The sequence below is a fragment of the Glycine soja genome, chromosome 11 (genome assembly GCF_004193775.1).
Source record: "Glycine soja cultivar W05 chromosome 11, ASM419377v2, whole genome shotgun sequence".
Lineage (NCBI taxonomy): Eukaryota > Viridiplantae > Streptophyta > Magnoliopsida > Fabales > Fabaceae > Glycine > Glycine soja.
In genome coordinates this window covers 19,110,517-19,126,322 of record NC_041012.1, presented here as the reverse complement: position 1 = coordinate 19,126,322, position 15,806 = coordinate 19,110,517, and the positions used below count along the sequence as shown (strand labels likewise).

General features: G+C 31.1%; 2 long non-coding RNA genes across 4 annotated transcripts; both read left to right on the top strand.

The window, feature by feature from the left end:
- Nucleotides 1-2,728: 2,728 nt before the first annotated feature.
- On the top strand, nucleotides 2,729-6,608 carry LOC114373528. Of its 2 annotated transcripts, XR_003658417.1 has the most exons (5): nucleotides 2,729-3,476; nucleotides 3,623-4,239; nucleotides 5,347-5,384; nucleotides 6,252-6,298; nucleotides 6,406-6,608. It is a non-coding gene; the product is annotated as an uncharacterized LOC114373528 (long non-coding RNA). The 2 variants fall into 2 exon arrangements; XR_003658416.1 differs by having other exon boundaries at nucleotides 5,347-6,298.
- Nucleotides 6,609-8,630: 2,022 nt separating this feature from the next.
- On the top strand, nucleotides 8,631-13,106 carry LOC114375702. Of its 2 annotated transcripts, none has more exons than XR_003658825.1 (3): nucleotides 8,631-11,986; nucleotides 12,196-12,414; nucleotides 12,495-13,106. It is a non-coding gene; the product is annotated as an uncharacterized LOC114375702 (long non-coding RNA). The 2 variants fall into 2 exon arrangements; XR_003658824.1 differs by having other exon boundaries at nucleotides 8,631-12,039.
- The last annotated feature ends 2,700 nt before the right edge of the window (nucleotides 13,107-15,806 follow it).

Genomic DNA, 15,806 nt, shown 5'->3' with positions numbered 1-15,806 from the left:
TTTTTCTTACATGGGGGCTGAGTTAATATTATATTAACGATTTTAAGGAAGATAATTTTCTTCCTCGATCCCACTCTATATAAAAAAAAAAATTCAATTCATCATTGTCGAGTGACAAGCATATTTATCTCTTTTAATAAATAATTAAATTTTCTATTTGTTAGAAGAAATTTTCAAATTTTGTGATTAACTTTATCCGTTGTAACGAAAACAAAATCAATTAAATAAGTGAAAATTTTATACTTTCTTAAACTATTAATTTATTTTCGCAACTTTGAGAAATACCTACACTATGAGGGATACTTCGATCATATAAGACATACAAGTTTATATAGAAATAATGAAAATGTCCTTTTGGATCATTTTTTTGTCTTTTACCTAAAAAATGTGCATTTTTCTTCTAATTATAGAAATTAATCACTAACTTAAACGTAGGAAATTAGCAACATAAAAGTAAAATTAAATCAAGAAAATTATGTTTCACCAAAAAACAAAATCAAGAAATTATGCTGAATTATATAAATGATCGAATGAAATTGCACTTAAACCGATAAATTAAAGTCGGGAAAGTCTAATTAACCTTTTTCTTCTTTGCCTTAGGATGCAATATATTTTTTCATTGAACCTTTCTTCTTGCTTCTTGCAGATAACTTAATATTTTTAGAAGATTGTTACATATACAATGTAAACATTCTTTCTACTTAAATATATATCTAACTCAACCACAATATAGGTTACAAGTAAATTCATTGATCTAATTTCGATTATGTCTCCTGAATAATTATAATTCAGTTTAAAAACGAATTATAAAAGGAACAAAAAAAGAAAAAGAAAAAAGAAAAACATACAACTATTAAAAGGACCTTCTAGCTAGTCCCAACAATAGACTAGGGAGTAGTCTCATGTCATGTCTTACAAGAATACTACGAAGACCCGTTAGAAAAATGACTAGAAAACAATTGTCTTTTAATCATTTAAAACTAAAAAGAATAAAATTAACTTAATTCAATTTACTTCAAGGAATTGGTCTAGTTAGCTCTCATGATATGTAATGCATGTTTTGATTTACAAAAACAAAATCATATCATTTCATTAAGGATAATTGAGAATACATATATTAAAATGCAAATAAAGTCATAAGAACTAGTATGGAATACTGATGTCCTGACTAAATTATGAGCAATAATATGGTCACGTGTTATAACATGTGAAAAAGGTTTATATAAAATGAGTTTGTATATATATAAATAATAAAATATTTAATTGAATTTAATTAAAATGTATTATAATCTTAATTCACCTAATTATTTAAGAAAATTTGCTCTATTATTTAGTTTAAAGATAACTTCACAATTCGGGGTAGATACACCTATTCTTTTTCTTCCTTTTATATATATCAATATCTTATCCATAGGCGCTAATTACTTTTTTTTCCATGTTGAATAAACACCATATTTTACAAATTAAACAGCAACATATTGAAAAACCTTTTGTCTTTCATATTTACTCTTATGTGCTTTACCTGATAACTAGAACTAATTTGATTATATATGATCATAGTCAATTTTTATATATATGGAGAGATTTACTTATTTCAAGAGTAATTTTTCATCTCATCCTTCATTTTGTTAAAATCCAATGATTATAATAAATAATTAATTTTAAATATTAGATTTTAAAAAATAAAAAATTAGGATAAAAATAATATTTTTTATGCCATACTATATTATTTTGGTAAATAAACAAGAAAAGACAATGATTGCCGTAGTTTCTAATATGACAATAATGAAATAAAATTCACATCAAATAATTATATATCATAATCTGAATACAATCCTTGACAATCTTCGTAGTTCATGAAGAAACAAATAACAAATTGAACCATCACTTACAAATCAGAGATTATTTAGTTAAATTCCTGCGAAAATCCGAAACATTAATATGAAATTATGGTGTTATTAAAAAGGTACTAAGATTTGATGGTTGACGAACGGTGCCAATCTTTGTGTTATTAAATTGGGGAACATGGTTAGGTATGTATCAGTGAAGGTTTCTAATACTGAAATTACTTAGCATGATAATACAAATGAAAAAGGGTAAGGAGTGTGTGTGTGTGGGGGGGGGGGGACCAACCTACAGTTCCATAATACACCAGAGAGTCTATGTAGGTCAAGAAAACAGCCTATATAACCCTAATTGCCCTATAGAATTGCCTTAAAGGAAACAAAAATAGCTGACTATGGCCCTATGGAACCCTAGCCTTGGTACCTCATTAGTCATTCTTCTTCATAAAAGTTGGCCCTCTTTTCTTGCTTGGCCAACCGAACTGACAATGATGTGGCATAATCAACCTCCTTTCACCTAATTATATTATTTAATTTTAAATATATTTTTAATCTTGAAATTTAATATTTTTTTATTTTTCTTTTAAGAAAAACTTAATCCTTACAAATTATATTTATTTTATTTTTAGTCTGTAAGACACAACATTTTGAACAGTTCAAAAAATACTAAATTATAAAGATTAAAAATATATTTAATTTATTCATTTGGTTTTTCAATTTTGGTCTTACGGGTTCACACTACTAAAAAAAACTCTTTTTACGTTGCTATATCCACATAATAACCTACAGTGATATTTTTGTAAATAATGGAAAGTGTTTTACATCGTTTTTTAAGAAAAAGTCTTTGAAATTAGATGTATATGTCAGTTATTTAAAACCGTCGTTGAAGGACACAAAAACCTAACACGTACGCATCCTTTTTACTCTAGACCCAACTGCGAGTGTGGAGCCAAGCCATGTCCCTCAACCGCCTCCTCTCCGAGGCCCGCCGCTTCGATCGGCGAGCCTCCGCCCTCTCCTCCCTCCAATCCCTCTCTGCCTTCGCCGCCACTGTGGCTCCCTCCACCTCCCGTCCCTCTTCCCCCCACCGCCATGATCAATGACCGCGTCGCCGAGGCTGTGAAGTACAAGCTTCGGCAGCTCGAGAACCCCGACCCCCGGTTCCTGAAGCACGGGTCCCCCGACCTACCCTTTCTAGCCACACGCGCATCCTCTCCTCCCCCGAGACGCGCATGACCACGCTTCCTAACGGCCTTCACATTGCCACTGAGTCCACCCTCGGCGCCCACACCGCCATCGTCAGCATCTGGATCGACGTCGGGTCACAGTTCGAGACTGAGGAGACCAACGGCACCGCGTACTTTCTCGAGCACATAATAAGAATAAGATACTTCATACTTGTCCCTTTTTTTTACGTCCTTTGGATATTATTGTTTGTTTATTTATTTGCTCATTTGGTGTTGAATTTTGTGCATTTGTGTGTGAAGGGGAACATTCCCTGTGGAGCAAGGAGATCTACACAAGAGGTGGAAGTTGGTGAGTAAGAGGTTGAGAAAATTTCACCAATGTGTTGTGTTTCCTATAGGTAACTTATCTAGTGGACTCTGTAGGCATCGCGCAATTCTCTTCAAGGTGAAGAATATGTTTCTTTGTTATTGTATCATTTGGATGAGTTTAGACGTTAGTGTTGTTGTTTTGCCTAGTTGATTTTTGTAATCTCAGATTAGTTATTTACTTATTTGAAGTAATTTGATTTTATTTTGGTTTTGCGGATGCAGAGATTGGCTGGTAGTTGGCAGTTTCCGCGTTGATGGTTTGGTTGTTGCTTCTGTTGCTATATGTCGATGCTGATTCTAATAATCTGCATTATCCTTTTGAGGTTTTTATTATAATTTTATTACACAAATACCATATGCTAATATGTAGTGAAGTCTTTTGATATTGTACCATTGATTTTGCATAGTGTTCTTTATACTACTTTGGTTAGGTGCTACAGTGCATTATAAAAGGATAAATATTTAGTGGTATCAAATATTGAAAATGTAACATTAAGAGGTTACTTTGTAATGCCATATTCTATGGTACTCCTTGTTATAATGTCATGTTCTGTGGCATACCTTGCTAGTTGCTACCTCGGTGTTTGACTTAGATGTAGCTGTTTGTATTTTCAATTTATGAAGATAGTTTTTTGTAATTTTAATTCTTTCCTAATGGTGTTTTTTTCTTATTGTTGAACCTCTATTTTCTTTTCTTTTATCCTATTTGATTCTAGTTGGACAGATGAAATAACTGATATCTTAGCAATGCAGTAAATCAGACTTGGATGAGGCTGAATTTTCCAATTTCCATTCTAATGTGAAGCGCGGGGACATAGTTGGTATCACTGGGTTTCCAGGTTTGTGATGTTATAAACTTTCAGTTTAATCTTTTTTTAACTGTCTTTCCCACATATAAGGTCTGTGTCCAATTCTATGACCTTGACAATAAATACATGCAATTAGGAGAATAAAGATTTTCTTAAAATGAATTAAGTCTAGGTAAATAGGAAAGTGTAAAATTATAAATTCTGTTATTATTTCAATATTATTAAATGATTTTTGTCTCAACTAGGAAAGTCATGTCACATTGTAGCAAGCAATTGGGAACCATTTTAAGCCCAAGAATCACTCTCTAAATATTAGCTAATTGCCAAAATTTAGACGTTAGAACCATATTTCTTGTACGCTTGTGCTTTTTATTCATTACAAATGGCTAAATCCTGCTAATCATGCATATGTTTTTCTATTTTGATTCTCCATAGTTAGGATGCATTCTACAGTATTATATTTTGAATTACAAGTTTATTCACTCTATAGTCAACAACTTTTTCGGTTCTCCCTTGTTTAATTATCCAGGCAAAAGTAAGAAGGGTGAACTTAGTATTTTCCCCAAGAATTTTGTGTTGTTGTCTCATTGTTTGCATATGATGCCAAGACAAAGTCTGTTGTTGCTGCTGCGAATAATGCAAATTTGAAGGTCAATAGGATAATTCTTTTATTTTATTTTATTTGTATGTTATGATGGGCATGACATTAGTCTATGCTTAGTATTTACTAAAGGAACTTGTGAAAATTTATAGGTTTACTTTTTTTTTTTTTAAGTAATACTTTTGAAATTCAGAGTCAAACAATTGACTAAATTTTATAAATGGTAAAAAAACACAAACGAGCATAATTTATAATACAAAAGGAGATTAAATTCAACGTTTTGTTTCACAAGGTGGTTATCATTTGTAAGTCATGGTATTGGAAAGATTCCAGGATCATCATCCATAAGGAATTCTATAGTCAAGATATTTGTGATGATAGCTTCTCGGTTCTCACAACATGATTTTGTTATATTCAGGAATTCTGTTTTGAAATATTTATGGAATATTTGTTTCATAATTTTCTAAGATTATATCCTCTGAATCTACTTTCAGAATGGCACAACACTGGTATCTAAAAAATGTCTTCTTTTTCAGAAACCAGGTGGAATCATTGCTCTGCTTGATGAAGCTTGGTATGAAGAAATTTCTTTATTCTTTGCTGTGTATGAATTTAGATTTGAAAAAAAAAAAGAGGAAAGAATAGAGAAATGGGAGGAGTTCCATAACTGTGTCATGAATTATATCTTTGAATAGATTGTTACTGTTTTAGTAAATGGCAATCCAAGTTTTCTGCATGTAATGGGATGTGATGCATTGATATTTGGAACTATTAGGATTTGATGTTCATTCTTATGAATTTGAAGTGAACGAATGGGTAAGTTTTAGTCTCTTCTTTACTGATAACTTTTTCCAAGTCTTATGGTTGTTTCCTAGTAATCTCTCCTGATGAAGTCATTGATTATATTTTCAAAATTGTTCATAGGCTGCGTATAAACTTGTTACATATAATCACAATCTTTTAGTGGCTATAATATGATAGAGCAAAGCCCCATATAATAGTGGCTATAAATAATCACAATTTTTTAGTGGCTATAATATGATGTCTCAAATGCAGTGATTAGTTTTGTGAATACTGGTATAATATGATAGAGCAAAGCCCCATGGGTCTAAAAGTTTTTTTTTTGGCTAAATCAAGATCCATTGCCAAAGATATGGGGCAAGATTGTCTTTGGTGGCATTGACTGGCCACACTTATGTTCCACTTTCTCACAATGTTCATTGGAAGGTCTATTATATTTTCAACTTTATTTGCTTCATTTTGGCTCTTCTTATCAACCTTGTTGGTGTAATTGGCTTTGTCCAATCTTCCCTCCTAGTTTCATTTATTCCTTTTCATTTATTCCTTTTGTTACTATTAGTTAACATTTCAAACATTTAGTATTCCATTTTTCTTCTCATATCCTAAGAGTTGAAGATGGCTGCTCTATTGTCTGCTATAGTGGTTTTGTAGGTCTGGAAGTGCCTCTCCTCCACAGGGTCTCTCTTGGTAATGAATAATTATTATATATCGTTATTGGATAACTATCAACTATGCTTATGCACTTAATCACTAATTATTATTATTATTATTATTATTATTACATACGTAAACAGATGGCAGTCGTTGTATGGTTGGTTTCAAGGTTCTTTGGAGATTTTTTCTTGGGAGCATGTGATTCGGAGTTTGACTATGGCAATCTGCCCAAAGGATTTACTAAAGTTGTGTACTTGTGTCATTACTATGCTAAATTGTGTATAGAAAATAAAAAGATTCACAAGATTCACATCAGTTAATATTATTGTTATTATTATTATTATTATTATCTTCATTCTTTATTATTATTATTATTGTTGTTGTTGTTAAAATGGTTTATGTAGCAGTCTCTAAATTTTATATATTTTTTAATTTTTTATATATTAATTTATCAATTTATTGACTGTGAAAGTAATTTTTTTTCCTCCTTACTAGTGGCACCATTGTTCAAATATTTTCCTCCTTTTGAGCATAAATCTAATAGTTTACTCTATGAATTTAATTATGGATCATTCAAGATTTGATATATTTGAACTTTGTCTTCTTTACTCAAATATATTATAGAAAATGACAGATATATCTCCTGTTCGGGAGAAATTTTTCCTGACTTTGTTAAATTTATTCTTTTTGCTAATGATCATAACAAAATAACGTGAGGTAAGTTTATTTGATGTTGAATCTAGAAGACTTAACTTTAATTCGACATTTTTTCTTCTAATTGATGCTAGATAATATTTTGATGGCCTAAATAAGATTACTGTTTCAAAAATATTAAATTATATTTCTGCTTAGAACTCGAACCAGTTAAGTTGGGAGTTGATTGATTTTTTGTTTGAATTTCATTGTCCACTGCAGCTAACCAAATTGGTTTTTCTGAGTGATGAATGTTAGTCATTTTATATGGTTTGTGTCAATAGGGTCATGCTATTGTTACATTTCTAGATGCAATTTTGAGCAAAACACTTTGTGGTACCCTTGCCTTGTTGGTTGGTCGTGGCTGTGGGAAATCAGCGCCCTTGGTTTATCTATTGCTGGTGCTGTTGCTGTCGGGTACTATGTTTTTCAGACATAAAGATATCTCGTTGTCCGGTACTATGCATCTCTTTATGTATGTTGTAAGAGATAATATCATCGATCCTGTCAAAGACGAGGTACTTGGTCCTCTGAATTTTTTTCTCTGAAAAATAATTATTTAATTTAGGAATTTGTCTTACAAATTATAATAACGTTATATAAAAAATTATAATAACTTGTATTTTGTATGAAATTGTCTTAGGAATTTTTATTTTGTTAATTTCTTGTAATTAATATTAAAATTTATTTATAAATTAATATTTAAATGATAGATTAAATATAAATAATTTGTGAACCTCTTATTTTGATTTAATTTATCATTTAAATATTTATTTAATAAATAAATTTTACTATTAATATTAATCATAATCATGTTAATATAAATTATTTTTAATTATTTATATTTTTCTGATGGAATATCATTCAGAAAAAATATCAATAATTAAAAATAATATTTAATTCAAGGACGGTGCTTATGTAAGCATCATCTTTGAAAGTTGCTCACATTCTAAGACGGTGTTTTTTGACTCGTCGTTGAAAGGTTTAACTTTTCACGATGTCTACTTCTACGACGGTCAACGACCGTCATTGTATCTTGTTTTTGATCATCTTAGAAAAACATTTTTATAGTAGTGTCAACACACATGACATGATATTTTTTTATTTAAATGAATGTATTTTGAAAGAGTGTACTGAACTTTAGATATTTTTAATGAATTTAAATAAACTTCTATCTTATAAATTAGAACACACAAATTTAGTGTATGTTTGGACTAGCTAGCTTTCAATTCTACAAAATCAAGTTGAAGGTCAAAGTAACAAATAATAGTTGCTTCAACATTTTCAATTCTTCACCATGATTTTGAAGATCAAAATTAATTTTAGAAAATATCTAAATTCATAAGTTAAACTCTTAGTACTCTTCTTGTGCTTTCCATAAAACATTATTCATACACTACTACAAAATGTAGATTTAACATTGTCAGCTTAACATCAGTTTTTGACAAAACCGATGTGAACATAAATGCAGTGGAATAATTGTAAATAATGTGTATTTGTCAACATCGGTTTTCTGAAAACCCGATGTTAACATTACTTCGTTAACATCGATTTTTCAAGAACCGATGTTAACTTCAGTTCATTAACATCGGTTTTTCAACAAATTGATGTTAACGTCGGTTAGTTAACATCGGGTTTTCAGAAAATCAATGTTAACGTTAACATCATTTGATTAACATCGGTTTTGTATTGAAAACCGATGTTGGGTTTACATTTAAAAATATTAGAACGTGAGCCCTATTTTGCTCGCGCTCTCTTCTTCTTTGTTTAAGCTTCTTCTTCGCGACTGTATCTCTCTGTCTTTGCAACCTTATCGAGACGTTGAGAACTTGCCACCTTTCGTGACTCTGTCTCAGGTACTTTTCGAGACAATGTCTCTTGTCTTTAACATATTGTAATTTTTATTATGAATGTAGCAAACAATGCCCTAGTGAGAGGGACTAACGCTAGCTAGATTGGGTTGTGTTGTTGAGCCTGCAGATTTTATGCATGTTTATAGCACGAAAGCATACTACAGAAAACATCAAGAGATTGATTTATTTGGGGAAATTTCGGGGGTTTCTTTGAGCCCTGATGATGAGTGTATGTATATTGGAATGTGGGATCGAACTTATGCAAGCTTGCTTTAGTATAATAGGAAGCACCAATATAAATATCTTGATGCCTACTATTGATATATAGCATTGAACATACATTAAACTAGTTAGAGAGAATAAAAATTGCTGATAATAGTACACTCCATAGGTAGTCATGATGCGTAAACCACTACTGCAAGAAAGCACTTTAAATTATAGTATTAGCTAGTAATTTCTGTGGTTGTCTTGATCATGCTTGGCCTCACATGACTGACAGGTGGCGAATCCATCTGCCTATATAGACCCTTCCCCATAACTTCCTTTTTTACTACTTCTTAAGAAAATTTCTAATAGGAAACAGTAGAAGAAAATTACCATGAGACTTCCATGGCTGAGAATGAAGGGTCAGTTAAAGAGAGTTATTGTGTTAAATGTGTTTAAAATGTATGAGTTATTATTCACTTCATATCAACTTGTATAATGAGAGTCTAGAACAGACCATTGCAGTGAAAATTTCTCTGGACACAAATGATTTTGGGGTTTGAATAAAGTGCGAAGTTGCATGGAAGAGGCAGTCCATGCCAACTTTCGTAGCCGAGAAGGGGCAAAACAATAGTCCCTTTGACCCTGTGTATTCTGTTGGTGGCAGTTTGACACAAAAAAAAGGACAATCTCCCTTGATGTTGTTGCATATAAAAATAAACATTTACACCTATATCAAATTCATTTAGATTTCTAAGTTCATCAAATGCCTTTTATCTCATTTTTCCCATCAATTATATCTTTCTAGTCATCATAGGGGATGAAGTGTTACTATATTATACCACTCTAGCTGTTAACACTACAATTTCATGAAACTTGGATTGTAGCAACACCTAATTCTAGTTCCAATTTCAATTATGATTAATTAATAAATTAATTAGAAGATAAGTTTAAGAAGGATTAATCTGTTATTAACAATGATAGTATTGTATGCAATTGAATTGTAGAAAGGAGTGGAATGATACCTGGCATGGCTTTGGCTCTTATGCACTGACATATAGACTGCCATGGCTTTGGCTCTTATTCGACTAGGAAAGAATTTTGGTAGAAGGAGACCTGGAACTGGGCCAGCCCCAAGAGCAAATGTTAAGACAAACCTGCATGAAATAAGTATAAATTAAGTGTTCATATGCCAGCTATATTCATAGAATCATAGTTGCATACTCACAGTAACATGGCACCAACATAAAAGTACTAAGCTTCCACATTTGATACAAGTGAAGTTGCTCCTGTGGCTTGAAGGATCAATGTTATTTTCATTCTCATGCATCTTCTTGTTGTAATTATAATGTTGTAATGGTCTCTTAATAAATGGGGAATGATTGTTTGTTTCGTTCTCCGTTTGGTTTTTCAACTCTAGGGCTGGTTAAAGATGAACAACTTTATTTTATTTACTTTTTTTTTAATTTGATGCATAATAAATGAGTGAAACTGGAACTTGGGTTTTGCACTTTCAATTCTCATTTCATTATACTTATTATTATTAAGAGCTTGGATAGGATTGATGTGAAACGGGATTTTGTTGCAAGTTTGTAGGCCTTGTAACTACTCTTTCCATTTTGTGTGCAGTTCAAGTTTGAAAGCAGTTTATCTTTCGTTCTTGCATTTGTGGTGTTTTGTGTCTTCTTGTGTAATTAAATGATAGTTATTTCTTTATCGCAAGAGCCTTGCCTGTTGTCCCATATACAAATTTATAACAAGTCTGTGCTTGAGTGGGAAATCGTGGTTGGCTTACATTACAAGGTTGGTGGCTGAAAGTTGTCAACCAATTATCATTGGCAATTCATGTTCTTTTTGTCATGTGTTTTTATTAAGCTTGTGTGTGTGTCAACTGTCAAATCCTTTAGGGTCCATTTTTTTAGCTAGTCAATGTTTTATTAAGAAGGAAAGTATATATATGGTATGCGTGCATGTAGCCAACATTTTTTTAGGTTTGATTGTTTTTGAAAAAAATGCCAATATATAGTCCAATGACCAAACAAATTAACCAGTAGGTACAACAAAAAATTGATATTTGAAATTTAGGATATGATACGACCTAGATACGTTAACAATAATTGATAAAACATTTTATATGTTAGGAAATGTAGCAGCTGGTTCACAACAACAACAAAAAGGAGTGATGAGTGATGCATTAAGAAATAGAATGATGTTTGGGGCTAGGAATGGCTACAACCTAGCTAGGGAGGGTAATGTAGTAGGATTTGAGCAAAGAAACAAGTGATGGGGCCTATGTGGTGTGAGTGAGTTGAGTGCTCATGAGTTTGGAGTTTTCTGTGTTGGCATGGCGGAAAGGCACTATTGTGTTCGTTGCTTGCCCACATGGTCATCATAAATGTCAACTGCTTCTAAGTTTTGGTTTCTCACCAAATGATTTTTTTTCTTTGTCAAATAAATTTAATATGGAGTATAAACATTGTTAATCTAGTTTTAGTGCCTATTACAGTGGTATTATCAAGATGTACTTTGTATGAAATTGTTTTTGAAGTATGTTATTTATACATAGGGTGATAACTTGCTACTTTGAATCAGAACAACACTAGGTCACTAACCTATTTGTTCCAAATTTCAAGCCTTAACAATTATAATTTGTATGTCATATGCACATCTAGGGCTTGCAAACTCAGGAGTTACAAATAAAATATTGATTCCAAACCCACTTACAGTAGTATGTTGTAATTAACCCACTTAGATTTATATTTTCTTTATGTTGGATTTGTTTATTATACTTGCTACTAAACACTCAAAATTCATAGTTTTTTATATGTGATTGAATTTTACTTGATATATCAAAGTTTGTGTTATATCTCACTTAGCATTGAAATATTTAATTTGTAGGCACTATTTTTCTAGTGGTTTGCATCGTGATCACGACGTTCGTTGTTGGACACTATATTGATCATCATCACAAGTACAAAAGTTTTTCATAAACTTTTGATGCTTATTTTTGCTACAAATGTTTTCGTACGTTGTTGTCTGTCATTAATGTACTTTGCTTTATATACAACTTTTTTTCATCATGAGTGAACCTTAGATTCTTGTTTGAGATTGAATACAATGATTCTTGCGGATAATTTGCATTAATCATTATATTGAATCTTGAATTATCCGTTTGGACAGTGGAGGAAGCAAGTTGATGGAGGTTATGAATATCTAGAAAACAAGTTGATGGAGGAGAAAAAAAAGAAAAAAGTGGAGGAAGCTGCTCAATTCGGAAACACTAACACCGTGATTGATCCTCCATCTCCCATTAAACGACACGTGAAGTGGAAGATGACCCGCACCAAAAAAACTGAACAAATGACGTATGAGACAACAAAGGAAATTGCTAACAAGATTGTAAGTCACTTTCAATTGTTAATTGCAATTATTTATGTTTATTGTGTGATTGAGTAAACCAATAAATGTGTTTCTTACAGGATTTGTTGGAGGAGCAAGCCTCATAGGGTTCCTTTGTCGGTCATGGACGTCAGGATGTACTGATTGCTGCCATTGGGCTACCAGAACACCTTGGTCGTGTGCGTGCTTTTGGAGCCAGTGTGACGATCAAACAATACTTTGGACCAGCTCCAAGGACCTCCTGCACGTCTTCGTGCATGGCTCCCGAAGACCTAGAGCAGCTGACGCAAAAAATCAGGGACTAGCTAGAGGAGTTGATCACGAAAAAAGTGACTCGACAACTAATGTTATCCTTCAGCCAGATGCAATTCCAGTTTTAGTCCCCAGATGCAATCACAGGGACTTGCACTGCCTCCTAAGCCTGAGGTTGGTCCTTTAGTTGCTCGTGTTAGCACAAAGGAGAATTGTGTTTATTCCTCAGGGAATGATCCAGACACGGGTGATCATGATGTAGATGATCTCCTATATTTGATGACATTGATCATCCCACAGCTTTTTCTTAAGCCGTTGTAGGTTATGTGAGATGTTATCGTGTTTGGGGTGTTTAATGACAAATTCCCCTTGTACATAAAACATAAAGATCTATATGAAATAACACACAGTGGTCAATGTCTTAACATCTCTGTTTTACAGTTGTTGATTCTGTAAGTCACTTTACATTATTGTTTATTACCTAACTTATTGTTTTAAAATCATATATAATTTACTTTATTTTAACAACAATAGGCATATGACTGAGACAAGTATGCGAGCGGAAAATGTCGATGTGTATGAATTTCTCGAGCCACAGTCCATATAGAGATCTGCACAATCGCAATTTGAATCAAAAAGTTATATTAAGAATTGGATGCAAAAATCCAAAAGGGATATGTACTTAGTAGCCTACTTGAAAAGGTAAGTTAAACCGAACAAATGAATTTAAATAATGTATAATAGTATAATAACCTATATTGGTCTCCACTGGAGTGCACATTGGCAAATGGTCATCATGTTGCCTAAGGAAAATGTTGTCATCTGGTTTTGTTTGTTGCATAATATAGGCCAGACAACTACCTCAAAAGAATAATTAACAGGTCATTGTTGTTTTTCAATACATTTGGATTATCATTAATTGGGAACATCAATATTTTAGTTGTACAATACGCATCCATGTTTGTATTCAACAATGCTTTGAAAGGACTTGACGATACTCCACAAAGTAAATCCAAGGTTGTTGTTAGGTGAATTGTTGTTAAAGTAAATCATTTAAACAATACTTCTAGTTATATTTTAGAACTGTGTAAACTAATTTGTACTTAACGTTGAATATTTAAATTTCATAATGTATTTAGTGTAATAGACAAAAAGGAAGCACCAAGTGTGGATATTATGTCATGCACTGAATGTCAACTATAATCTTAGAAAGTTTCAAGAATAATTGAGAAACAGTAATTGTTTAATTCAAACAAATTTTATTTTGTTATGATTGACATTATATTATTAACTTATGTTTTATTATATCATGCATTATTTCAATGATGCTAGACCATTGGAACCAGAGAGATTAAAGGCGCTTTGCATCCAGTGGGCAAAATATTATTTGAAAGTTAAAAATGAAACAATTAGTGTTTAGGCAATTTTGTAATTGTAGTTTAGTTACTTTGCATTTTTTACAATTCATGTTTCCTTAACATTAAATATTCTTTTAATTCATTGTAAATAATAAATTTATGATGGAATTTATGAAAAAAAACTATTTCAAAACAGAATGAAAATTATATGATGTGATTCTGCTTTTAAAATTTGCAGGTTAATTTTGGAGTTATTAAAAAAATAGACAGTATATTAAAAAAAATAACATCAATTTTAATAAGAAAACTGATGTTGTATGTTATATTGACATCGATTCTTTAAAAAATCAATGTCAAACTTCATCAACAACATCAATTTTTAATAAAAATCGATGTTGTTTTATTACCAGCAACATCGGTTTTTACCAAAACCGATGTTAATATAGACATACAACATCAGTTTTGGCTAAAAATCAATGTTGTCTTCATATACTAACATCAGTTGTGGTAAAAATCGATGTTAATATAAAGATATATTACTTTTTTTATAATTCTTATTATATAACATCGATTATTTAAATAACCGAGTTTGTAATTTTATATTAACATCGATTTTGGAAAACTGATGTTAACGATATTACTTTTAACGTCGATACTTTCAACATCGATTAATAACCGATATGAAAAGTTTTTAATAACCGATGTTGAAATCTTATTTTTTTAGTAGTGATAAGTTAAACAATTTATTCTCTTTTTTAGAAGTCTATTTTACCTATCACCCCATAATTACCTAAATTTTTCCCTCTCAATAAATTATATTACTTTTATTTTTATTTATATATTTGATTTTTTTAATTATTTAGCTTTTTCAATTTGGCATCTTTTATTTTTACAGTTTGCTTTAAAATAAATTGTCAATAGTTAAAAGTAAATATATATCACAATTTAAATAATTTATATGAATATTAATTATATAATAATAAATATTTATCTTGTATAATATAAAGACAAGAATAATAGTTATAATAATATTGTGTTTAAAAGATAATATTTTAACATATTATTTCCTACAGTGGGGTAAGGAACACCCATATCTTACCCAAGACAAAAAAAAAATAAATATTTTTTTGATAAATCATCTATCTCTCTATATTATTAAAAGTAGAATAACCTCGATGTTTTTCCCACTTTATACCATGCAGTATTTTTTTTTTCTTATACAAGAGGTCACTTGCAAGTGCCATCGCTTGTTTCTGATATAAGGAACGTGCTAGAAAAATAAATCGTGGTCATAGTCTTACCTTTCATTTGAAGTACGCGAAGTAAGGAACACAAAAAGGGACATAAAAAAAGAAGAAGAAGCAATTCATTGAGAGAAAGAAGAGGGATAATGACAAAAGGTTTCATTTCTTAGAGAGAAAATTTGTAATTATTTTTCTTTTAATTCTATTGGTATCTCTAAAATTGTCGTGAGATACAAAAGAGAGTCAAAACACTAATGTGGTTTATTCATATCAATCTAATACTTTAATCTGTTTATGCGAAGGAAAGAAAAATTGGCTCCTTCAAACATTTGAAATTGTCCAACAAAGGAAAGAAAATTGTTCTTTTACAAAGACAATAAAATCCTATTTGGTTTTAGTATTTGTAAACAAATTATTTATTTTTAATACTTCATTTATATAATCATTAATGTTAGCCCTATGGGGTTAAAAGAATTTCCTTCTGTAGCTCATTTTTAGTCCATCCCATATACTAATATTGATGACTACAAATAAATGA